Source organism: Mustela nivalis, assembly GCF_964662115.1.
Source record: "Mustela nivalis genome assembly, chromosome: 10".
NCBI lineage: Eukaryota > Metazoa > Chordata > Mammalia > Carnivora > Mustelidae > Mustela > Mustela nivalis.
In genome coordinates, this window is record NC_139029.1 from 83,437,641 (window position 1) to 83,450,468 (window position 12,828).

The following is a 12,828-nucleotide window of genomic DNA, read 5'->3' on the forward strand; positions in this document are numbered from 1 at the left end:
GAGTGAGAGGGAGGGAGAAGAGATGTCAATACTCTTACTTGTAAATCCTCTTATTATAATCTATTTTTGGAAGATAAACCTATTGAGGGCAGGCTGGATACTATGCTCCTTCGTTGCCTTAACACACCTGGAAGACTGAATCATCAAGATGGAGCAAAGGACAAGAAGAGCGTCCTAATACCTTAAACTTCACAGAGAAGTTATCAGGTAGAGGGGACAAAGGCAGTGACTGATCTTCCTGACAACATGACAGGGGCTTGACAATGGCTATGAAAGCTTGATGACCCTCAACATCTTGTGGAACAGAGGAGTCAGGAAAACAAGGTGAAAATGTTAAAGGGGGAATATAAGAAACACAAAAGAAAGATGACAAGTTAAACATAATCCACAGAATAAGAAACGTCAGAAGCCTCCTCCGCAGTACACCTACAAACACCTGCCCTTTTGTTAATACATAAAAGAGAGCCTCGAGCCTCTTGCTGTAACCCCTTCACGTCCTTGGTAGGGGGAATCCAGACGCCTAGGCAGTGTGACATACTGTGGGGAGAAGATCTCACAGGACAGCGATCTGGACAATGCATCCAGCAAGCTGTGTGGGATCTTAATCAGTCTTTTATTTGTTATCCCCAAATCCTGGGGATAACTTTATTGCTCTACTTCAAAAGTCTCAAAGGCAATTAGTAGATTAAAGTAGACATATTCACTGAATGACCCATGTGTGTGCTGGGGAGGAATGATGGGGGACCACCTTGACGTGAAAACGTCGACTCTGACCCAACTTGCAAAGAGAGAAAAAAAAATAATCTGTCACTTATGAGATTCTTTTTTTAATCATATGAGATGCGATTCAAATTTTCAGTCTACACACACAGATCTCTGAAGACCTTTGATGTCTGTGACCTGCCTTCCATGAAGTACTCTCTATGGTCCCGAAGAGTTCACTCATTCATCTTGGCCTTAAATCCACTGTAAAGTGACGGGCCTTTTATTCAAGCATTTCTTTCTATCTAGGAGTATAATTGTATTCAGGTGAATAAGACAATGGGATACAAAAAACAATATGAGAGAGTTATTCATATTAGTTCTCTAATGGCAGAATTGCTCTTGTTGATGAATGAGGATCAGGGGAAAGGAGATTCCTCAAGGAGGAGTTGAAAGAAAGAGATAAAGAGTTTGAAGCAGACCTGAAACAAATTATACATTATCTGTTAACTAAAAAAAAAAAAAAAGAGTTTGGAGCAAGAGGGTAGCACTTACCTCAACAAACATCCTTTGTGTAATAATTGTTTTTCTTTTCCTGGATAGCAGATGCAAAAGATTGAATTAATGATTTCCTCCATTTATGGCATATGATCATCACTGGGCTAAGTAAGATTCCTCTTTTGTTTAAAAACTTGCTCCATTTTATTTCTATGCCTCATTCCTATTCCACCTTCCCACAGGTAGCCATTCTGATATATTAGATGTGTCTATGTTTTCCCCACATGTTCTTGCAGAATGGGTATTTTTTTGTATATTTAATTTACAAAAATAACATCATGTTTTATATTTCTATTTAAAATTTTTCTTATACTCAGGACCATATACTTTAGATTTACCCATGTCACTTCGTATACATGTAGTGCTTTGATTCTAACCACCACACAATGTGTACATTTTCTCTATGATAAATTTACTTAACAATAAATAATTTCCCCTATGGACTCTCCCAGGTATGTGCATCCGGATTTCCTCTGGTTAGGTCACCCCAGGGGTTGCTGAAGTCCATATCCATGTAAATGACCCTTAAGGACCTGTGTGAGAATCTCTTTGGACTTTATAATTCTCTTCCAGCAGTAGAATTGTTTATGTTAAGGTTAGAGTATATTTGAAACACTCCTGGTTTTTTTGAGGAGGTGCCACTTTTTCTTGCAAATGAGGTTGGTAAGTAAATGGGGTGAGCAGACATTAAGGGAGATGCCACAGTCACTAGTAAGAGCAGAACTTACTCTTCTGACTATAGGGATTTTCTCTGTTCTTTGCACCACATCACATTCCGTCCACAAACTTCTCCCATCCTCACACTAGAGAGTGGGTTAGAATCATTGTGTTATATTTTCTGTGAGCTGTCTAACCACTCTCTCCTTTGTGACTATAATGTAACTAGCAGCTCACAGAGCTATGTTAGTGATGTGGGATATACAAATTTCCTGTTGGCCAACAGCAATGCTTAGTGATCTCATTTAATTGTTTTCTGGTGTACTGGAAATAATATTAAAATCAGGGACGATCAAATGCATACAACTTGCTGGCACAGGTCTTAGAGGTGAATTTCTAATAAGATGGCTGACTTTTCAAGATCTGCTAAGGATAAAAAGAACAGTGAAGCATTGAGTTAGTATCCTTTGTATGTGAAACACATGGAAAGCTTGACATCATGGGCTTGGTGAAAGAGAGACTGGTTTTAAATCTGCTGGGAAAAGAAATAGGGCAAAGCCAACTTACAATTGATTCCTCAAGATTAATTCATAAATACTTAATGATAAACAATCAGAGTGTTAGGGCAACTGTATTTTGTAATTCACTCAATTATGTATATATCATTTTGTTTGTTTTTATGAGACTGACTCACTACCTACTGCGCTAACGAGGCACCTCATTTTGTTTGTTTTTAATGTTGTTTCACCCAATGCCCCCACATTCTTCTGTTACTGTCCCATGGCAGCTCCAATGACCACACTGCAGTACCTCTCTTATCAATGTGAAGTTCTCAGTCAAGAAAGCCTGATACAGTCATTCCAGACATTCTTACACAGACATTTCTATCTTTTACAGGGGCTTTGAACTTTGATGCTAAATCAGTGGCCTCTTACAAGGGAGAATGCATTCTATAATTCACAGTGGAAACTTACTCCACCAAGAGCAATGACCAAGGCTCAACTTGGGGGAAGGGAGAATGAGACTCCTCTTGGAGTCTCCTGGGATGCAGGTACATGTTTGGGGAGTGGGAAGTTTTAAACACTGTAAGCCTTTACCTAGGAGATTCTCATCCCCCTCCCCCACCATTTTTGACCCACCTAACTACTCACCACCTAACCTCATAACATTCAGGACAACTTTTCCCATGACTACTTGGACAATCACCCCCTTATAGACATAATGGTGCCATCGATCACTTGAGCAAATGTCTTTTGTCTGTAAGACAGGCCTTAGGAAATTCGGTTAACTGATTGCCCAGATGATAATTTTTGAAGAAAAATTCTTTTATGTTCCTTCAGTTGCCGTGACATTTTTGTTTTTCAAAAAGTAGCACAGTATATTGATCCATTGGGAAACCCGCTAATTTTAGGCCAGAGGCCTGGGTATTAATTGTGCTCTCTGGTGCAAACAGCCTTATTTGGTAACATGATGGCTCTTTGAGGCTTTAGTTGGATTAGAGAAATGCCAAGATCTTGTCCAGTTCATAAGTCATTAAACTACTAAACCTATAGGAAAAGCAAACTACAACAGGAACTTAGAATATTATGACTCTTTTTTCCTTCATTTTTGAATTTTTTGGATCAAGAACACAAAGTACTCTTTCCTTTCATCTTAACACATTTTTCTGTGGTTAATCTTCTCCAAAACTATTAACACATATGGAGGCTCTACGCTAACAAGCAGTTGGCACAGCTATGTGTTTCTGGTCCCCTTTATTGGATAGCCTAAGCAGAAAAAGAGATCTCCTTGGGATAGTCTCTTTGGAGAGTAGTGGTTTTTATACTTTAGAGCATCAGGATCACACAGATTGCCTTTCCCCTCTGCCCTGCATTGTCACTAATTCAGTGGATATGGGGTGGGGTCTGAAAATTTGTATTTCTAACAAGTGTCCACCCAGGTGAAGTGGATGTTGCTGGTCAGGGACCATACTTGAAGAACCATTGTTCTAGAACACCATTTGCCCAGCATTGAGGCATTGATCTGAATCTCTCTCCATGTCAACCTCATACCCAGGTTGTAGTATGTGATGGGTAGCTTTGAGATGATGCCTCAACCTTTTGTTCTGGATTCCAGAAAATTCTGTTTTCCAAAAATAATCACCACACACACACATACACATCCCAGCAACACAGAAAATGGAGAGTGGGACAAACACATATAGCCACTCAATTTCTCTATTCTTCCTCTCTTCATGACCCAAACTGTAGACAGTCTGGTTCACATAATTGGTCTAAGATAATAAAAAGATCTGATGTTTTTTGAATGGTGCATCATCAGTTTTCAGCAGAATCCAATAGAGAAAGATAATCAGAGTTCAGATATGATCTCCTTTTCTTTCTGGAAATCCGATATTTATATTTTCTGTTTACCATGAAATGTGTTATTCATTCTACCTGTAATAGCTCATGCAACCCTTGAGATAATCCCGTTGGGTAGGTAATACTTTTTATCCCCATTTTATAGATGGGGAAACCAAGACCCTCTAGGGGTCTAAGGCAAAGTAACTCACCTGAGGTTGCTCAAAAAAGACATGGTGGAATTAGTTTTCTGTTCTATACTGCCTCCAACTGTATAACACTGGAAAACCATGACACACTTTCTTTGCTGTTTACACAGTCTGTAAAATGGGCCTATCTCCCAGAGATAATGTGGAAATAAATAGGATAATAAATGTATTAAGTGCAACAGAGAAAGGATGTCTTGTGGCTGCTAGATACTAATTTTTGGAATATTTTAGATGTTACTTTCTTTTCCCCAAGAAATCAAGTTACATTATGTAAGTTTATTAACACCTGTTTTATTCTTTTGCATGTCTGATCCTTAAAGATTATTTTTACGCCCTTTCTCTCAAAATGGTCATGCATTTTGTTGCACTTCGGTGGCTTGGTGGGTTAGGTATCGGACTCTTGGTTTCTGCTCGGGTTATGATCTCTTGGATTGTGGGATCAAACCGGCTTGGAGTTCTGTGCTCAACGAGAGTCTGCTTGGGGATTCTCACCCTCTGCCCCTCCCCCGAATTGCTCAGGTGCTTTCCCTTTCTCTCCCTCAACTAACTAACTAACTAACTTAATTAATTAATTAATTAAATCTTTTTAAAAAATGGTCATGCATTCCTTTTTCCTGTTGACATTTAATGGAACGACTAAAAATTATTTTATTTTCCATGTGTGACACTAAAGGCAGATGTTCTGATGTCATCAGCAGTTGGTGGAAAGAGAGGTCTCTCAGAATTTGAGTTCCAGCCCCAGCTCTGCAGCTACTCACCATGATTCTGGCAGTCCCTGAATCCTGCATTACATCTGATGGTGTTGGGTTTGATCAAAAGAACTGGAATTTTTCTCACCATAGTTTAGGATGGATGATGTTCACATTTACAGACCCAGGTAAGGGTGAAACCCATTAATACTTCACAGGGATGCAAAACAAAAATGATTGCAAACACTTTTTCCCCCCTAATTGCAACAACTAGAATAATTAGCACCATGTTGGTTATTTTACTCACCCTGTCGTAGCTGAGATAGACCAAGAGTTAGGAGCAATCCAAGGTAAGCTGGCTGTGATCCCACCTCTTTACTCCTAATCAGGAAAGCACTTCAGAATGTAAATGGGGAAGCAGGATGCGTTTGTCATGGGAATCACCTGCAATCTAATCTATTTTTTAAGAATAAATCATTTCCAAATGACAACACATTATTATGAATGATTAATTACTGCTGTTAGCACTCGCACCTGCTCACCACTCTTCAGTTGAGAACCACAGGTTTAGATCATTTGCAGATCTCTTCCAGCATATACATGTCATTTATAGTCTTGGAACTTTCATCCAATAATAGACCGTCACAGTGGTCTTTCTGGATTCATTGCCTTGACGATGAGTTACACGGCACAATTACTTCTGAATTCTGTCCAGTTTGCTAATTCAAAAAAAAAAAAAAAAAAAAAAAAGGAGGGGGGTGTTGTAGCAGTTCCTTGAAAAAAAACATAAGAAAAGCCCTGAGAGGAAAATAAAATTTCTACCTGAATCATTTCTCCTGCAGAATCCTGAAAGTCATGGAAAATGTCAGGCTGCCAGTGCCTGTTGGCTTCTAAAGAATCCTGTCGTCTGACACAAACAGGGCCTCAGCCTTGGAATGGAGGAAATATTGGAGTCCACTGACCTTAGGTGCCCAAATCCTCCTGATGGGAAATCTTTTAGGTCCAAGCTGTCTACTTTTATTTTTACATCCAGCGTTTCTCCTCAATTATGTCTTTATTCCCTTTGGGATTCATTAATTTTCCCTTTGGGAATTCCTGAAAGACTGCCTTGGGAATTTTTAGAAAGTGTTTTAATCTCCATAAGGACAATGCAATATTTGTGTTATAATTTCCCTTTTAAACATTCTAATCACTTCGTATTTACCCTATTTATCCTGGCACAAAGTCTTCAAAAACAGGATATTCTCCTCAAGTCCCATTTTAGTTATATTGTGGCAAATCACAAGCAAGCTTTTCTAATTTTTTTATATGGAAGTCTTGGAATTTCCACAGCTTGTGCTCTGAGCCAAAAATAATAGAGAGAGATCGAAAGCAGGGAATTTTTGAATTCAGCTGATTTACTTCAAATTACTTTTTGCAGATACATTTAGTTAACACGACTGTGAATTGTAAGTGTGATTAGGGAATGGAAAGTTTTGTGAAATCAAAAGAAAAAATGGTAAAAAAATAGTTTGCATCTGACAATATCAATCCCAGGAAAAGGTGATGCCCAAGTTATTTACAAGATTTCCTGGACAACTACTAGATAGGAAGACCAAAAAAGGGCTGGGGTTGAGCTGAATTGAGACTGTTTTGAAACTAGGCAATGTGTTAGAGCAAAAAGAACACCATAGAATAAGGAAACTTAACTTCGAGCCCTGATTTTCCTATTACCTGGCTGTGTGATTTCAAGCAGATCAGCTAATCTTTCTGACCCTCAGTTTCCTTCTAGATTTAATGGGGAAAAAAAATAAATAAATAAACTCGCCCTGTGTACTTAGAATTGTTAGGAAGCTCATGTGAGATATAGCATATTAAAGACTTTCAGAAATTATAGGAGCACTTGGATGGCTCGGTTGAGTGGCTGATGTCAGCTCAGGTCATGATCCCAGGGTCCTGGGATTGAACCTGGCATCGGGCTCCCTGCTCAGCGGGGAATCTGCTTATCCCTCTGCTCCTCTCCCCTCCTTGTGTTCTTTTTCTCATTCAAATAAAGAAAATATTTTTAAAAAAGAATTTTAGAAGTTATAAAGTACTTTACAAATGTGACATGTCTTTATAACATCTTTCAACAATTCAGTTACTCTTTTGAACATGTGATATTTGAATTGGAAGAGATGATGAGATTAATGGGGCATTTTAGCAGGCCAGGACATGCTGTATTATCATCAGTACTTATACATACCCTCAGAAGTTTTTACAGACATCTCTCTTTGGAGCAGAGTCAGCAAATATTAATGATTCTTTTACAGGACTTCGGAGAAACCTACTGATTTCCTAGTATCCATTTCCAATGGATAGTGACCCCACATGCCACTGAGCCTGCAAGTTAGTTTAGGGGTCCTCCTTCTTCTCATTGCCAATTCCAAAACATAGCTCCGCTCTGCTACTGTCCAAAACCTGTCTTCTTTATCCTCCTGATACACCCGATCCTGCTTCATTCATTAGTGATTTTGATGGTTGCTTCCATCACTTCTTCTCCACTCCTATCTTTATTCTTAAGAATTTGAATATCTTCATGGACCTGGTCTCTGAATTCCTTGATTTCCTGGTTTGTAATAATCACTGCCTCTACCCAACCTTCACTATTCCCTCGTGTAGTCATTTTCTAGAACTTGTCATCACTCCTGATATTTATTCTTCTTATTATGTTCAGTTAGCCAACATATAGTACAACATTAGTTTTTGATGTAGTGTTCAAACTCCTAATATTGCTAATTGAAATCCTAATATCAAGATTTAATTGAAACCCTAGTATCAAGATTTTCACTCAGAAAATGAAGGAATTCAGAGACTAGGTCCATTTTCTGGTCACTCACTACCTCCTTATTTTTTTCTAATTTATTACTACAATCCCAAGTTAGCAGTTCTTCGTCTCTGTCTTATTGTTCCTAGATAGGATGTTCCAGACTCACCCTCACCTCCTGTGCCGCTCTTTTGTGCCATTGTCCTTGGCTGGGAAAATCCCAACTTTGGTATCCAGCATTATACCGTGTAGAACCTGCACTGCTCTAGCTAAAACTGACTGGGGCAAAACCAGTGACTTCTTAAGATATTTATTTAGGTGTGTCTTCTTAAGATATTTATTTCATGCCACTTTCCATATCTCAGGCCACTAACAACACTTTAAATGTCTATACACACACACATATAAGTACACACATTCACACACACGCACACACTCATACTGAAGAAAGGGGAATGGAGAAGAGAAGCTTCTGAAAGAAATTCATTATCCTCTTGTTCAAACACTTTGTGCTTCTACCTGGTGTTTACTTTGCTTCCCTGCTGATAATTTCTTTGTCTCATTACTCTATAAAAGAAACTCCGTGAGAGTAGGGATATTGTTTGCTTTGTCACCGTTGTATTCCTGAGTACCTGGAACGGCGCTTGGCACATAGAACGGCCAAAAAATACTCATTTTGTCACCAACCTTGGCTGTGGAGGGGAAATAGACATGTCCATGTCTAGGGTGTAAACACAAACATTGGAGAATGAGTAAATCCTGGAGCCCAGAGCCTCAGCCAACAGCAGAAGGTCTACCCAAAGCATAAAAAGCAATAGCAATGATCTAAAGCCATCAAGTAGGGTTTCCATGAAGTTTCTGCAAAGAGAACGTGCCTTGCAAGAGGGTCAGTGTTGGTTCTGCTTAGAGTCGTAGTAACTGACCAGGTGATATTTGGCCAATTTGTCTACAGTTCTTTAGTAATTATTATTAGCCCAGAAATCATACTGATGAAAGGGAAGAACTTTGAGACCACCTATCCTGCCCCATTCTTCTTCGCAGGTGAAAAAACTTGGACCTTAAAAGTTAAGACTCTTATCTTAGATTACCCTTTTATTTATAGAAGAGAAGCAAGAATCCAGGTGTCTCTGCTCCTGGCTACTTTTCTCTTCATGGTACCCTGTAAATGTCAAGATGTGTCTAAGCAGTTTAACAGTGCAGGGCTGCGTTACAGTTCTTGAAATGGCACTGGGTTCCAAAAGAAAATCTTACGCATTGTTTATGAAGACTGAGACTTTAATTTAGCACAGAAATTTAAGATATTTTAAAGGGAGATTTCCAAAGTGTTATGCTTTGGGAGAAAGTTTTCTGAGCTTTAGTTAAATGGAAGAAAAGTCTTCACTTCTTTTCCATACAAAACTCTGATCATTGTAAATTGTGAGATCATTCCCAAATTAAATATTTAATTAATAGACCAAACACATTTTGGTTTAAAGTGATTTTCTCTTATGGTATTTGTCTCTTTTATCTTTTCCATGTATTTGTTTGTCCCTATTTACCCCAGTCTCATAAAATGTCCTCTCCAAGTCTCCTCTCACAGTGTAAATAGATGTTTCGCAATCATTCTGGAATGAGAGGAACCCTGAATATTTTCATCTCCTCTTTTCTTAGTGTGGCCCATGTTGCGAGTGAAGAATGGAGTTGGATTCTTTGGGGGCCAGAAGGTATGGTGGGCTGGTCTCACAGGCTGGCTGCCAAGAAAATCTCCCTTAGGGCTAACAGGAGACAGCTATAAGAACCTGGGAGGAAAGTGTGTTTTGATGCTCAGGGTTCCATTAAATTTTTTTTTTTTTTCCTAAGCTCTAACAAGAGACAAAGAGAATTCCTTTTTTGGAGTTAGACCGTGAGCCCCCAGGGAAGAATCCAGACAAGGTGCGCCCATACTGTCTGCTCATTCCTCTCCTAGTACACTTGTCGCTGAAGGTGTGTTTAAACTTCAGAAATGGCCCAGAAAGCGGTATTGAAAAGCTTACACTCATCAGCTTGAGGAGAAGTGGGCACAGTCTCCTGGATCATGTGTCATATTCATTGTGTCAAACTGGAGTTAGACAGGGGAGCTTCTGGGTCCTCTAAATGACAACGTCAAGGGGAAGGTATGTCTTTCAACCAACACGGAGACGGAGGCGCCTGGGTGTAGGAGTGTAGGAAACGGACGGTGAAGGGGGCGAGCTTAAGACCCCATCCTCTGTCTGGGCAGTCTTGCTCCATCAAACTTCTCTGAGGCTCAATTTTCTGAGCAACACCATGAAGAAAAAAGAGTCACATCACTCCTCTCCTAGGGTTGCTGGGAGGCTCAGAACACTTTGGAAAACTCTTCAGGGAAAGAGTTACATAAATGGGAAGTGTTACTAATAACTGAATGAATTGTCCTGATTATTGCCTCGGCAATTAATTATCTCTGGATAGGATAACACCCAGCAGCCCAGAAGGTGTGCACTTTTTTATTTCTTTTCTCATCACAGACACTTGGGGGCAGTCAGAGCATCAGACCAGGTAATACGTAAAAAGGCAAGACTTCTACACCCTAAGTGTTAAAATTTGTTGGGAATGCAAAGCCCATGCTGGAAATCGTAAGTACGGGAACAATTTCAAGGCCAGGTGTGAAAGGCCAGAGATGGGGATTAGTAGAGAATAGAGGAGGGTCATCCCAACAGGAGAAATGGAAAACACAAAGGCACTTTTGTCCAGATGAAATGCTTGAAAACATGCAATAGTCAAAGCATAAAGGATTAACATTCTGAATTCTGCTAAATAAATTTACAAAAAGGGAAGGAGAAATAATTTCTATAATAGCAATCTTTTTTCTGTTATTATTTTATGTAATAATTCAGTGCTATATTAAAAATTTCCTAAGTCACTCATATCAGGTACATATGTAGTATTAAATATGCATTTTTCTACTCCCAATCATGAGTAATATTTTTCTCACAATTCCAGAATGCCACAATAAATCCACGGTGAATTAGGCGTTGAACCAATGATTCTTCCAGTAGCTTGTTTTCCAGAAAACTTCAAACTTCTGTTTGTTTGTTAAGATACAATTTATTCCCTAACTACAGACAAGAGGTAAATAAATGGTTACTCTTCTGAATCACAAGTTGAACTATGTGAAAGTTCTTTGCAGATACTATGCAGTTCTTCATTCTAATAATACAGGAACTGAGTCCTTGTCTTCATTTGTATATTCCCAGGGCTGGCACAGTGTCCGTGCAATAGTTCCTCAATAAACACTTGTAACTTGAACTGAAGTAGGAAATTGTGACCAATACTGCTAGTCACCTAACCATCATCCATTCTTCCCTTTTTTTTAAATAAACAACATCCTTATTTACTTGGGAGCAACAATGTATTCAGTTAAAATATTCAGTCTCCCACCTTTTCAATGAGCTGTAAGAGGAAGTCACTCCCTGGAATTTATTGAAAGCTCTTTCAGAAGGGGATAAACTCCACTGGCTTTGTCCTCGTGTCCTTCATTTTTCTCTAATTTTCCTGCTTGAGATACAGATGTAATGTTTGGAGATAGAGCAGCCATCCTAGGATCATGAGGATTAGCCCCATGCCAAGCATGACATACTTGATCCGATAAAGAAAATCTCAAAGGATGATGAGGTGAAATTTACTATTCTACATATTTGATTCGATAGTCATAAACATCACGTGAATCACTTCAGCTGGGACTCTTACCCCATCCGAGCATGTGTAAACAAGTGCAGAGAGGCTAGCTACACTTGTGCAAGGATTTACAATTCCTGAGCAGAGGATCTGCATTTGAATTCCGGACTATCGGGCCGTGAATTAAGTTCTCTTTCATATTTAGTTATTTATCCATTAGATATTGATTTACTGAGCCCCTACTCTCTGCTGGTCACTATGTTCAGGGCTGAAGCTCTCCTGGTAAAAAGATACACATATTCCTGGCCCTCCCACAGTTAATTATCTAGTAACCACATACCAGTGTGTGCTACCTTTAGCTCTTGGTATAACACAGAGTAACAAGCGTATTCCTTCCTCTGCATGTCAGTCATTCGGTTATTACATAACTTACAGTTTTCTCTTATCCAAACAAAACATACTCATCCTTTAACAGCTGCCGAATCAAGGATTTTGGAGCTGTCTACCATCCTCATCACTTTCCTCTGAACACTCTCTACTTTTGTCTCAGTCATAAGAAATGACTGAATCAGACACCTTTGTTCCCAGCATGGTCCTGGATGGCCTCAGATGATCTATACTCTGAGTATAGATTGAGTTTACTGCATCTATTTTCATTTCTCGTGGCAATGTTGGCTCGTGTTTGCTTTATGGATCACTGAAATCTGTCTTCCTATGGACCGTGGTCAATCAACTCTCCACTACCCTGCACTCAAGAATTTTATGTTTCACATTTAAATACTAGATTTTTAATGCATTCCTATTAAATTTCACTTCATCATCCTTTGAGATTTTCTTTATCTTGATTCTGTCATTTCTAAGGTTAACTATCTTTAATAGTCTTTTATTATGAATAAATTAGATAATCATGTCTTCTATGCTACTGATAAAAATGTTGAACTGAACACATTTCAAAGACAAAACACAGTAACACCCTTTCTAAGCAGAGTAGTCCCAATCCATTGTACTTACACTTGCAACTCTATTCATTCATTCCTTCCACAAAACTTAATGCTTTATCTGCCTTCAATTCAGGTCATGATCCCAGGGTCAGGAGGAGGTAAACCAGCACGTGTGTAATACAAGAGCCCCACATAGAAGCCTGCTTCTCCATATCTCCCCATATCTCCATATCTCCATATCCCCTTGCTAGTGTTCTCTGTCGAATAAATAAATAAGATCCTGTCAAATAAATAAAT